General features: G+C 45.9%; 1 long non-coding RNA gene and 1 pseudogene across 2 annotated transcripts in view; one reads left to right on the top strand and one right to left on the bottom strand.

Moving 5' to 3' along the window:
• The window catches only part of LOC310922220, a 53,862-nt pseudogene extending 40,352 nt beyond the window's left edge, over positions 1 to 13,510 (bottom strand). Inside the window, exons 1-2 of the transcript XR_014592771.1 lie at positions 12,302 to 13,510; positions 265 to 435 (exon numbers count right to left, since the gene is read on the bottom strand). The product of XR_014592771.1 is annotated as an uncharacterized misc_RNA (transcript). The remainder of the gene's footprint in view (positions 1 to 264; positions 436 to 12,301) is intronic.
• On the top strand, positions 433 to 13,909 carry LOC310922221. The gene is made up of 2 exons (XR_014592347.1): positions 433 to 10,374; positions 13,540 to 13,909. It is a non-coding gene; the product is annotated as an uncharacterized lncRNA (long non-coding RNA).
• The last annotated feature ends 396 nt before the right edge of the window (positions 13,910 to 14,305 follow it).

The raw sequence follows: 14,305 nt of genomic DNA, 5'->3' as shown, positions 1-14,305 counted from the left end.
CCAAGAAGAATTTGTGAAGGTGGAAGGGGGAAATGCCACGTTTCCAAAGAAGCGTTGTTTTGGAGGCTGCTGGGTGCTCCACAAATAGATCAGAGCCTCATAGAATCACAGAATCGCATGAGTTGGAAGGTGATGACCTACATGATCATTGAGTCCAACACCTGGCTGGCTCTGCACAGGACAGCCCCAAAAATCCTACCATGTGCTGAGCCTAGTTTCAACAGCACCTACTGGAGAAAAGGAATGAGTGGGAATTCCTCTTACTTGGATTTGGCAATGACCAGCACATCACTGAACAAAATCAGATGTCTTTCCTGGGTCTGCAGACCCACGGTTAGCTGCACTTGCTCGTCCAGGATGAAGGGGGAGCCTGGACTGCTGAACACCCCACTTGGCAGCCCATTGTCTGAATGGGAAGAGGAAAGAGTAGTTTCCCTGGAGGAGTAAGAAAAATTACAAGACTTGGTCAGAAGCTTTCCTTAGAAGGGTTTGTGATTGGACACAGGCTTCTGTTTTGGAGAAGCCTGATAGCTCCGTGCTTCTCCCAGCCCCTATTGCTCTCTATTATGATCTGCATTTGCCTGCCTCTGCACAATTAACTTTACCAGCCTCAGATAGATGGAAAACTGCCTAAATACCCACACCAAATCTTGTGAGATTAAGCTGCTGAAATAGTTTTTGAATAATTTCTCACTCAGGTGAAAGACTTACTTCCTGCACCTGTATGTGAGCTATGACTTGAACATGGAAAGCCCATGGCTCATGGTGTGGCTCAGCTGGGTGTGCGGGGCACTGCCCTTTCTGCGCATGTTTTCCATCCAGACTGAACAATTTGTCAGCACAAGAGTTGCAGCAAAAAGAAAATTAACTGCATGTACTCATCTAATTCCAGATATCTAATTTTGGCTTGCCTGGCTCCTATCCAGCTTGTTGTTTCCACTGAGATTCATATAGGTGCTCACCATTTCCAAAAATCCCTGAGGTTTTTTGCACGTTGACTGCAGTCAACAAGGCAGCATGGGGATTGAAGCAGACCCTGTCCTTATGCTGACCCCAGCTGGAAGAGCTCTGCCAAGTGCAATCTCCTCACTTGCACCTCAGCACTCCACAGAGCACCTCCTCAGCACTGCTCCAGGCTCAGGTCAGCTGGCACACAGCAGCTCCCACAGCCATTTCTGGGTCTAAGCATGTGGGATGTGCTGTGTGAACATGGAAGAGTTCCTGTTCACACAGTGTGTATGTGTGCCTGAGCCTGACTTAATTAGTGAACCTCTGAGACACAGCCTTAGACTGACACAGAAAAAACCTCACAGAGATCCTCCTGTCTTACACATAGACAAAAATGTGTATCTTGCTTGCAGGCGAGGATACTTGCCTTCTCTTCACCCCTCAGCAATTCTGCTCTACCCTCTACTGCTCTACCCTCTACTCTGAGGACACTAAACAAACAAAAAACCACACGAGCTGTAAGTGTAGTATTTTTGATGTTGTTGGTCTTAACTCAGTTTCCACTGGCCTCATAACTGAACTCAGTTGATTTCGCAGGAGTGAAATTAAACCAGCCAGTAGCTGCTTTACTAAAATCCTCCCCCAGTCACAGGAACACCTGCACTCTGGCAAACAGAAATTCCCTCTTTCTTCCTCTGTTGGAGTCCAGGGCATCCCTCTGGGTGCCCTCGATGGTCACAGACCTCGGTAGAGAGGCCTGGGACCCGAGAGAGAGGGTCTGGGGTCTGTGCAGGGGGGGTTGCCTGGCACAGAGCCCAGGAGGACACAGTCTTTGATTTTGGTCCATGAGAAAAACATCCAACACAGAGAAGAATTGCAAGTCAAATGCGTTACTGAGAGTAGTGTAGTTATCACAGTGTAGAAAATTTTGTAGGTTTGGGATTTTTAGAATGTAGATGCAAAGGGACAAGATGGAGATTTTAGGGCGGTGCCCTGAGTTGTTCTTCTTCTCCCTTGGCATCCATCTTCTGCAGTGATGTGGGCACAAAGCAGTTTCAGTGGATTGGGTCAAAGTAGAGATGACCCTTCTTGTATAGGTGTTAGACATTGGCACAGAATTGTAAACAATAGCCATGTAGTTATCTGTATAAGAGGTAGCAACCTCCCATCACAGGGGGAGTCACATCGTGTCTGAGCTGCTGTGAACACCTTGGCCGGACACAGAGAATTGTAAGATAAGAACTAATAAACAACGTGAGAAACCAAGAAAACCAAGACCTTGAGACTCTCATCATTCTCGCGCCAACCACCGAACACAGAGACACAGAATCAGACTCAAATCCTTCAGAGCTCAGGAGGGAAAAATACTCCCTCGGATCCACACGAACCACCAGCCTTGAAATCTCGGGTCGGGAAAGAACCTAAAACCCGAGACTCCTCCACAGCCACCACCAAGTGAGTCCTTGACTTATGCAGCTGTAAGGCTGTAAATGAGAAGCTTAATCACCTTCAGATATGATATTAAAAGCTCTTCATGCCCATCAGCTGAGCAGTGGGAGCCACAGCATCTTACAATCCCAAGCAGTGGATTTCCTAAAGCTGGAGGATTACCCAGCTTTATAAACACAATGGCAGCAAACAAAATGATAGCAAAAAAATCTCACTGATGCTTTCATGGCCTAAGCAAAGATGGCATTGGACCAGCTCCCTCCATAGCAATCCATCACAAGAAACATTTAAAGCCTCCCTCCCTCATGAGGATGTTCTCCAGCCAAATAAAGTCAAGAATTTGCTTCTCTTCCTCACTTTTTTTCCCTCTCCTGCAATTTAGAGGGGGTGGAAGGAAAAAGAAGTCACATAACTGTCAAATGACGACCAAATGAAAATCAGTCCTGCTCTTCATATTAAATGATCCTGTGAGACTGACATGCCCCCCTCCCCCCCCTCATTCCAGAGAAGCAGGCTATACTGTGCATTGATCACCAATGGTGTGATACAAAAGGGATATTCTTCGGGAGAGCTGATCCAGATCAAAGTGTCAATCAGTTCAGCTTTATCTTCTCTTTCTTATAAAGAAAGAAAAAAATCAAACTAAACAAATCCCTCAGCAAATGTTATTTACAAGACTGCTATCAAAGCAAGGCAGAAAGTGAAGTCAGGGTCCTGATAAGAGAGGGTTAGACTAGACAAATGCAGATACGACCAGTATGGTTAATTCTACGAAGTCCCTCTATTACGTGCAGTGCAGCTACTTTTATACTATTCTACATTGTTTATACATGTAACAACTTTTTCATTGGCACACAAGAGAAGAAAGAATGTAAACATACATGGTTTGGTTTACCCTTAAGGTGGCTTACACCTGCATGCTAACTATTCTATTCAGTGACCTTCAACACCCTATTATCTTTCCCAAACACCTTAATACCTAATTCTAACTGCGCCACAACTAACTGAAGAATTTTTGCTGTGTCATAGGCCTTGGGCCCCAACTAGGCCTCAGCTATGCCTCAACCAGGCCTCAACTAGGCCTCAGTTAGGGTAGTTCAAGAAGGTCTAAATACACATCATGCCCTCCTTTCCTGAGGAAATCCGTAACAAATCCCCCTTTTTCTTTTTGAACTACCCAAACTGAGTCAATGGCACGACTAATTGCTTTTTGCACACACTTTAACACACAAGGTAAAACAATTAGTATGATTATAATGACAATAAAAACAAAAATTCCAAAACGGATCAAATCTTTGATCCAACCAGCAAATCCAAGTGAACTGATCCAGTTATCAAACGGAGTATTAGTAACAATTTCTCCCATGTTACTTCTCAGCTGTTTAAGCTGTTCATAAATTGAACGAGAGTGATCTGACAAATTCATGCAGCACATGCCTTCAAATTCCTCACACCCATGCCCTTGAGCAAGGAGCAGGAAGTCAATGGCAGCTCTGTTCTGAAGCACTGCCTGGCGGGTAGCAGCAACATCTGCAGCAAGTTCACTCAACATGTCAGATGTTATGTTAATTTGTTTTGATGTCCAACAAGCTAGGGTTCGTAACTGGGTGAGAGCTTGCGATGTTCCAACACCTGGGGCAAAAATTGATGCTACTATTACAGTTGGGGGTCCCCACAACAATACTAATGATTTACAGTTAGAATCCAATCTGAGGGCATTGCGTTTTGATCGTCATGGTGTTTGTGAAAATTTTGTAATTTGATGAATGGAAGGAGCAAACAGGGTTAATTTTCCAAAATAACATGGACCTCCTGCAGCTCCTTGGGGTACTGCAGACCACGCTTGATCTCCACAAATGAGAAAAACTCCAGGTGGCAATTTTCTTGCAACATTTTGTGATGGCGTTACAAGTTGTGTCCAATTGTTGCAGTACTCTGTATTGTTATAATACAATGGGGATTTAGGAAACAACCAAGTGTTGCCAACTTTGGATTGTTGTACATGACCAAATGTCAAGCAATAATTGCTTGGTACAGAACCAAGGAGATCAAATTCTTGTGGCTCAGTACTTACTACTTTGAGATTTTGCGCAATTGCAACAGCTTGTGCTCCTAAATCATTTCTCGGGATTTCATGGATTTCACACCAAATTTCAGACTGTGTGTGAGTGAACTTAACAGGTTGGCGGCACCATGCGTTCCAAGCTTCCGTTAAATTAGAATATATTTTAGCTTGAGTCCAGCTTTTGAACTCTGTCATCGAAAGCAGTGGAACTCCAGTTAAACAGGTGCGAAAAGGACTGGACGGTGTTGCTAAAGACAAACAGAATGAATCTTGTCCAGTTCGATTGGCCCATGTGACCCACATGTTTTCTCGTTTGTCAATGTCAAGCACTCCAGCCACACTTCCTGTTAAAACAATTTGAAAAACAAACAGTTCAATCCACAACATTTTGCTGGTACTTTTGGCCCTTACCTTCAATATTCTATTACAAACACTTCTAATTTTTAACTTCTGTAACTATAACTATACAAACTGCAAATTTCACACACTTAAAGTTAATTTCAGTTAAGTTCAGGATCATCAGAAGGTGTTCCAGGCAGATGGTTGTCGTCCGGGTTGTCTTCACTGTCTGATGGTATTCTTTCCGGAGGACACGCACGGGTAAATCGACTCGGCACCCAGACAGGACCAGCGTCTGTGGACACACACGTGTATCCTCGACCATTAAACAACACTTGACTCGGTCCTTGCCACTCACCCGTACGCATGTTTTTGTAATAAACATAAAGTCCTGGAATTGCCTGCGGCCTTCCCTCTTTTATTGCGTGATGATGTATCATGACCGCTGGTTCTTCTCAACCTTCTGCCAAACATAAGTAATTTAAAGTGAACAATACTTTTGATAGTCTACTAACTACATCAATGCCATTGGTCTGTTTTTGTTTTGCAAGATAGTCTTTCAGGGTGCGGTTTGCTCTTTCTACAATAGCTTGACCTGTGGGAGAGTGAGGAATCCCTGTGGTATGTTTCACTCCCCATTTTTGCATAAATTTTGCGACTCGCTGACCGACATAGGCTGGACTGTTGTCGGTTTTCATTTCCACAGGCACACCCATGACTGCAAAACAAACAGACAGATGTCTTTCTACATGCAAAGCTTTTTCTCCTGTCCATGCTGTTGCCCAAATGAATTTAGAATAAGTATCAATTGTGACATGGACATATTTCAATCTGCCAAACTCTGGAAAATGAGTTACATCCATTTGCCACAGTTCTAAAGCTTTCAGTCCCTTTGGGTTTGTGCCCAGCCCCAGTCCGGGCCCGTGATGACTGCGTTGAGGGCAGGCACGCACAATTCCTTGTGCATCACTCAAAGGAATCTGAAATTGTCTGTGCAAGGCTCATGCATTTTGATGAAATGTTTCATGACTGTTGCGAGCCTTTTCAAACTTGTTTTGAGAGGGAACATGGACAACTTAGCTGACTGCAGCATCAGCTCGTGCGTTGCCTTCTCCCAAACCTCTGTTGCACTGATGGCTTTGGATGTGCATAACACAGAAGACATGATGGCGTTGGTTCAACACCCTTCTCAGCTGTAAAAACAGTTCTCCAAGATGCTGATTTTGGGTTTGCCTGAGGAGTGCATCTTCAATTCTCTGCACAGCTCCAACTACGTACAAAGAATCTGACACGACATTGAGTGGTTCTTTGTTCCAAATCTGCAAAGCCCAACACACGGCTTTCAACTCAAGGGTTTGAAGTGTATCTCCTGCTTCTCCTTTAATTACATGTTGCAGCCATTCCCCTTGTTGCTGCCAGACACATGCAGCCTTTTTTGTTTTTCGACCAGCATCTGTAAACACTGTTCTGCCTTTCACTGGTTTCAGTGAACACAAAGGCCTCTCCAACCATCGATGACGTGTGATCAGATGCCACATTGGACCTTTTGGCTGCTTGTTGTGAACCACACCTGCAAAACCCAACAACGCCTCTTGCAATGCAACTGAGTGTCTCAACAGCCATTCCAAGTCCTCATTTTTCACAGGAATACTGATGTCTGCTGGTTCTCTTCCATCTATTTCTACAATTCTGTCTCTGCCTTTTCTTATCAGTGTCGCAAAAGCGTCCGTTCTGCTCATGACACGGCATTTTGGCTGCACAGGCAAAAACACCCACTCAATGACAACTGCTGTAGAATCAAATTTTTGATCAGATCAGTTTTCCCCATTTTTCTTTTGCCATTGAAAGACAATGGCAAGTGGGCAAGCTTCAGCATTGGAAAGGAAGAGTGACAATGGAAGATGTTCTACACAACAGGCACTCCATCCATTCTCAAGTTTTTCACTCACATGCATTAAAGCTTTTTGTTGTTCGGGGGTACAAACCCGTGAACTGTTGGCATCACTGCCGCAAAGCCATGGCAGGAATGGTACCAAGTCATCATTGGTAATGCCTACAATGGTTCGAACCCATTGCAGGTCTCCAAAAAGTTTCTGAGCATCATGCAAAGTGGTGATGTTGTCATGCAAGGTAACTTTCTGAGGACGGATCTGCGCATCTGTGATCAGCCAAACAAAGTATTTCCAAGGGGCTGATTGCTGTATCTTTTCTGGTGCAACTGTCAACCCTTGATGCTCTAGTTGTGAAATCAGCCAGTCTATTTTTGTCTTTGGAAGCGGCCTCTTTCTGGCAATGAGGACGTCGTCCATGTAATGATAGATCAGAGCATCGGAAAAGCGTTGACGAATTGGTTGCAAGGCCCAGTCAACAAACAACTGACACATACATGGTGAATTTCTCATGCCTTGTGGTAAAACAACCCACTCATATCTTTTTGTTGGAGCAGCTCTATTAATTGATGACAGTGTGAAAGCAAAGCGCTGAGTGTCCTGTGGGTGGAGTGGAATGGTAAAGAAACAGTCTTTTAAATCAATGACAACGATGCTCCACCCTTGCGGTATCATGGTTGGTGCTGGCAGGCCAGGTTGCAAGGCACCCATGGCCTGCATCTGCTCATTGACCTTTTGCAGGTCATGCAACAGTCTCCATTTGCCTGATTTTTTCGGAATGGCAAAAATTGGAGTGTTCCATGGGCTAACAGATGGTCGAATGTGTCCAGCATCAAGTTGTTCCTGAATCAGTTGATTTGCAATTTGCAGCCTTCTCTCAGTCATGGGGCACTGCTCGACCCATACAGGGTTATCGGTTAACCAAGTGATTTTTAAAATGGGTGGCTGCTCTGCAGTGGCCATTAGTAAAAATACTGATCTGTGGTTAAAAGAAAGCCAAGCTGGGACAACACATCTCTGTCCAACAGTCCTGTAAGCTTGACAAGCAAAGGCATGACGTACAGTCGTGCTGTAACAAGTGGACTGTTTTCAAGACTAATACAAATTGGATCTGTGCTGATTGCAGAAATTCTGATCCCACCAACTCCAACGACGTGGCTGGTCGGAGCCTGCAAAGGCCAGTCTGAAGGCCAAAACCACTGGTTCAGAATCGAGACATCGGATCCTGTGTCTAGGAGTAGCTTTAACTTGAATTTATGAGATCCACGCTGCAAACACACAGTTCTGAATGGACAATCTTTTAAGTCCAAAGTGAAGAAAAGTTCATGGTCAGTAGAGTCAAGGCTTCTGTTCATTTTGTAATTTTCATGTGGTTCTTTTGGACGTTGGCGATGTGGCAGAACATTTTCAAAAGCTATGATTTGAGCAATTTTGCTGCCTTTTGGAATTGTCACAGGTGGTTGCAAAGCATAAGCTAAAATTTGAACTTGTCCCGTAAAATCTGCATTGATGATTCCTGGGATTACAATCACACCTTGTTTGCTCGTGGAAGATCTGCCAAGGAGCAAACCTCCAATGAGAGACATGACACTGTACATTGGGCCACAAACATTGGTGGGAATCATTGCAACTTCTTTATCTTGTAAAGTGACTTCTGCAGTTGTTTCTACATCCACACCAAGACTTCCCCATGTGGCAGGTTTTTTTTTAACTAAAAACCCATTGGCGGGGTCCTCTGGGTCAGGGCATCGACTTGTGTCTTCGCGTGGTGCCATGACGCGCTGTGCTTGAAGTTTCCCGACTTCCGACAAACCTCAGTGGCATGGTTGTCACGGTGACACTGCTGGCACCACACAGACCTTTTACATGACTGTCTAACATGACTGGTTCCGCTGCATCGGTAACAAGTTACATTATTTGATTTGCCATGATTTGAAGCCTTGTTCTTGGATTTATTACTTGTCAGAGCAGCAGCAATAACGTTTCCCTGATGTTTGATTGCATAGCTCATGGTTGCCATGAATGCTGCATTTTGATTATTTTGTTTTGCTCGAGTTGCTCTTACCAACATTTCATCAACAGGACTTCCTTGAGGAAGTGTAGCTAAAATGGTTCTGGTGTGTGAATTGGCATTTTCAAAAGCTAAGGTACGAAACAGCTGGTCTTGCAAACTTGTCGTTAGCTCTGTTGCATCTTTCAAAGCAGTTGCCAATCTATCTATAAATTGTCCATAGGGTTCAGTGGCTCCCTGTTTTACAGTAAAGTGGTGATTTCTTATCTGGAACAAGCAACATGGCTTTGAGAGCCAGCGACTGAGCCAATTGATGCATTTCAATAGGGTAGGTGAGCTGCACAGCAGATGAAGTGTATGGTCCATGTCCAGTTAACATGTCGGCCTGGACTGCATAAAGTGGATCACCTACTTGTCAATGTTTGCTGGCTTCTTCTGCAGCGAGGCGCTTCCATTCTCGCTCAAAAATGAGAAGCTGCAATGGTGTGAGAAGCAATGATGCAATGCCAGAACAGTCAGCTGGGCAAAGAAGGTCAGTAGTGTAAACATACTGAATGATGTTTTTTGCTGCTTCTGATCTGAGTCCATATGTTGTGACAGTCTCTTTGGCTCTTTGTAAAATTTTCCACTCACAAGGCTCCCATCTGGCCTGTCCATTTGCAATTAAAACAGGACAGGACAAGGCATTTGCAGCCTCCCAGTCTCCATCCTTGAGTGCTGCCTTTGCGAGAGCAGCTCGGCGTTCATCAATTGGATTTGATGTCAAAGCTGGCATTGACACTGTAGAAGCAGGTGCTGGTGGAGATGGAAGGTCTTTCTGGGCTTTAATTTGAACATTTGCAGCTGTTTGTTGTTCTTGTTGGTTTTGATAAGGTGACAATTGAGTGAATTTAGAAATGGTTTGATGCAATTCAGATGAATGCTGTTCAGGTTGGACGGGAGTGACACGCTATTTGTCATGAACTGCAAAAGCAGCAACTTGATCATTTGCAGTTTCTGAGTCCGAATTAGAATCAGGAGGGAGAGGATATTTTGCTGGATTGGAGCTGCGTGACCACGCTGGTGTTTCTGCGGGCGCAGCCATTGCTGCTGTCGTTGCCACGGACGCTGTGGTTGCCAGGCACTGTGGAGACTGCGTCTCCCCTGTGGGGGGGGGTGAGGGGCTGGCATCGCTGTGCGCCACCGCGCGCTGAGGGATGACGTGTTCCTTTTGTTCTGGGTCAGTCTGCGCCCACGCACGCTGACACTGGATCTGCTCCGCCTGCGCCGCCATGTCACCCTGGTCTCCACCTTGCGCTCCACCTCGCGTTCCGCCCCTGTGCTGCGTCACTTGGGACTGCCCATCTCTGCCCTCAGCCCCGCCTGAGTCCCTGCCTGTCTCCATGCCGACAGACTTGGGCGGCCAAGCTATTTCCGGTTTGTTCTCAGTTTGTCTTGGCGGCCGAGGAGACAAGTTCTCCGCCTGGGTCACTTGATCTAAAACGTCTTGCGGGGTGGGGCTGATGGGCGCACTCAAGCCGCGAATTGGGCGATTGCCAATGCCAAAAAATCTCGCAACTCTGGCGGGTTTTTGGGATGGAAGGGACGGATTTTCTGGATTTGCCTGTTCTGCCCCTTCTAAAGCCTCGATCGCTGCCAAAGCTGCCTTTTTCTCAGCTGTTACAATTTGCAAGGTATGAGTTACTTTTTGCCACACAACCCCGAGGTCGTGGGTGATTTTTCCGTCTTTCCCTCTGGAAATGGTCTCTTCCCAGAGCGAATTTCCAACCTCTTTCCATTCCGTGGCACTGAACAGCAAAGACGGCTTATTTAACTTCCCTTTTTTCCGAGCCCATAGGGTCAACTGCTCTATTTCACTTTCTTTTAATTTCTCTCCTCTCTTAGAGAGGATACTGCAAAGAAGCCGCACAGCCGCACTAAAATCGGCATCCATCTTATGTCTTTGTGCTGTTTCTGAGCTGTTTCCCCACTGCAGCTTACCTTCGGCCACGAGATGGCACTGACGCTTTTCAAGTCCGGCCCCATGGCTCCAACCCTCTCGCTCCTTCCGCTCGGTCTGTTCGGTCCGTCCGATCTCAGCTTGGTCCGCTTCCAAACCGGTTCTGTTTTGGCTCCAAGCCAGGAGGCTTAATGAGCCCTTAACGCATCCCAGCTAGGACTTGTGCGGGTTCTTTCCTGCATGCAAGGTAGAATCCGCCCGAGAACTCCCACCACAATTAAAGAGAGCTCTCGCAACACGTCTAGACGAATTTTCCGCATTCAAGCAAACAAACGCATTAAAGCGAAATGTATCTAAGCGAAGAAACGCATTGAAGCGACGGGTCCCTGGCCTCAGGTGCCATTGAAGTCAGGGTCCTGATAAGAGAGGGTTAGACTAGACAAATGCAGATACGACCAGTATGGTTAATTCTACAAAGTCCGTTTATTACGTGCAGTGCGGCTACTTTTATACTATTCTACATTGTTTATACATGTAACAACTTTTTCATTGGCACACAAGAGAAGAAAGAATGTAAACATACATTGTTTGGTTTACCCTTAAGGTGGCTTACACCTGCATGCTAACTATTCTATTCAGTGACCTTCAACACCCTATTATCTTTCCCAAACACCTTAATACCTAATTCTAACTGCGCCACAACTAACTGAAGAATTTTTGCTGTGTCATAGGCCTTGGGCCTCAACTAGGCCTCCGCTAGGCCTCAACCAGGCCTCAACTAGGCCTCAGTTAGGGTAGTTCAAGAAGGTCTAAATACACATCATGCCCTCCTTTCCTGAGGAAATCCGTAACAGAAAGGACCATGGTATCCCCTTATCTGTCTCTAGCAGTGACACTGTTGCAGGAGGGGATGAGGCCAAGGAAGACTCGGCTCTCCCTGGACTGAGGTGCTCAGATCAGGGCTAACCTAGAAGAGTGTTTCTGCAGAAGATGTGCATGTCTGGCATGTAGCTCCCTGATTGTCTGCTGATACTCCTGGTGCCTCACACTGCAGGAGCAAAGCATCAGCAGACACTCGATGGAGGTGCAGGCATGGGGGCAGCTTTCCACTACCTGAGCTGGTAGTAAGGGCAAGCTGCTCTCCCCTGACAGGGACATGGCTGGCCTGGAGCATGTCTGGGTCTGGCGGCTCTTACAGCAAATGTCCTGAGCTGATGCCATCCTGCACAGGGCTGTCAAGGCCTGGGAATGCTCCCACCACTCCCTCCATCTCCAGAAGCAGCTCCAGCCCCCTCACCTGCCCAGGTGTACCTGTAGCTGAGCCAGAAGCAATTCTCAGGACTATCCCTCCCACTGGCAGTCCAGCACATGGAGCAGGGGCTGCAGAGGGCTCTGGCAGTGAGTAAACTGGGGGTGGCTGCACAGGAAAACTCTGAGGTGGAACACCAGGATGCTCCCCAGAGGTGCTAAATCTGCATCGGCCCATGTCCTGCAACCCACCATGTCAGTCTGGTGCCTTGTTCCCCTCCACCTGCCCCCGCCTGCCCCTGCCAAAGGACCAAATTGCCCTCAACACTGTTAAATGAATTTGAAAACCAGTTTGATTTCAGTCTGTGTAGGCAGAAAGATGGAAACAGGAGTCAGAAATGTATTTTTTCTGCCTGGAATGGGACTTTGATTTGCCAAGAGCTTTAGTAATGGCAGATGAGGTAGATCGTCTTCTTTGGATGATGGGCTTCATCTTCTGCAAGACAAAAAGACATTCAAGTTAACCTGACCACCTTGGAAGCCGACCTGCTCATTGCACTCTACAAATTTTGTCTAGCTAATAATCATGAAACCTCAGCACTGAAAGCCATGATCTGTGCCATCAGACACCTCCCTCCCCTTCTGGATCATTAAAATACTGGCCAACTCTCACATTTATGTTTTCACAGACAAATCTCAAAGTAATTATATTAATAAACGAAAAAAAAGTATGAAGTTCAAGAAAAACTTCCAAACGCTCATGCCATGGAATAGTTTGTTAAGGAAAGGTATAGAAATACAATTTAAAACTGGACCAGACAAAGATGTGAAGAGCATATAATACTCTAGGGAGTTGTACTTTATCAGCTGGAGGAATGGATGAGGTTCCTTAGTATGTTTTTCTCTATTTTCATTTTCCATGACTCACAGGTTCAGCAAGCAGGTTGTTACTAGGCCCCTCTCCAGGCAGCCTAACCTCAAGACACTTGAGTCTTTTTTAACAGCCACAGCCACCAAGTCTTGTATAACACAGAACTGGGATGACTGTAATGGTGAGACCTGAAAATTAGAAATCATAACTATCCAAGTCAACATATACAGAGGTCACAGGTCTCCTTCTATTTGCTAAATAAATTTTGTGCTGGAGAAAGATGAGAGATTTTAGCCTGGGAGAGAAATCCTTACATCAGTGACTCTTGATTAGTAAGCATGGGAAAATCTGTCCTGTGGGTCATTTCTAATTTCAGCATTTGCCTATGTTAGAGCTTTTAAGTGCCAGGGAATTCAGAGCATGTTGAGACTTACTGATCTTTTGACTTCTTAATGTTACAAAATATGAAAAATTCTAAGAATAAAAGAAACCATGATTGCTGGTTGATGAGGGAGAGCTCCTATGGAGAAAGTATGTTGCTTTTGTTAACTATATACTTTTCAAGGTCTGTGCTGAACAGTGAAAACATTTGTTGCATGCGAGCTCACTGGTCCCGTCTCTGAGGATGCAAGGCTGTTACAGCTCAGCACCTTATGACAACAATACCATTCTTGTGATGTCAGAGGAAGGTATTATCCTCAGTGATGGAAACGCGAAGGACAGAGCCATTTCAGTCAATTTGCGTGACTGGTGTTCACCATATTGTGTCTGGTTTTTCAGAGCAAACTGGAAGGCTGGCTGGGGCTGGTTTGAAGTACTTGCTTCTGTTTACCCTCCCCGGAGCTACAGGAGTTCAGCACAGCTGCAAGTCTGTATCCAGGGGTTTGTGTGAGAAAATAAAAGTTGGTGGAAGTGATTTAATGCTGTTCAGAAAGGAAATCCATGGTAGAGGCTGGAGTGGAATCCAGATACCAGGGAAGGGACATCTTCCTCATCTCCCATTTACTTTACAAGACACCTTTTGACTTCTGCAGCCAAGGACCTGGGAATCCTACAGGCTAGAGCTTTCTACAACACAGACTCCTGACTCCATGCCTGATGAGGTCCAAGAGGCCTCCAAAGCACAGATTGAAATAAATAAAGTTAAAAAGACTCCTGGTTATATGTTGAAAGTTTAAAGTGTTAAAATCCTCTTAATTGTTGTGTAGTAAGAGTATTAATGTTCCGAATGGTTTGTAATTGTAAGCCCCTGTGGTGTGGCCACCTTTGTGGTTGCCCTGCAGGGCCAGGGAGCACGTTTGCTCTTTGGGCACTGGCAGCCCCGCTCCCCGTGGGAGGGAGGCGGTGGCGGCGCCACCCGCGCCATCGCCGCCTCACAGGGGGGCGAAAGGTCTTGTTCTCTGTGCCCACGCTCCCTGGAGGGGGTTGGGGCACAGCCACTTCGATTTTTGCCCTTCAGGACCACGTTCTCAGTGACAGCGTGGGGCCGCCGCTGCCGCGGAGCCACCACCACTGGCATGAGTCCTCCACCACTGCCAGCACCATG

This window comes from Zosterops lateralis (genome assembly GCF_965231275.1).
Source record: "Zosterops lateralis genome assembly, chromosome: W".
Classification (NCBI taxonomy): Eukaryota; Metazoa; Chordata; class Aves; order Passeriformes; family Zosteropidae; genus Zosterops; species Zosterops lateralis.
The sequence above is the reverse complement of the archived record's forward strand: the minus strand, read 5'-3'. Positions and strand labels throughout refer to the sequence as shown.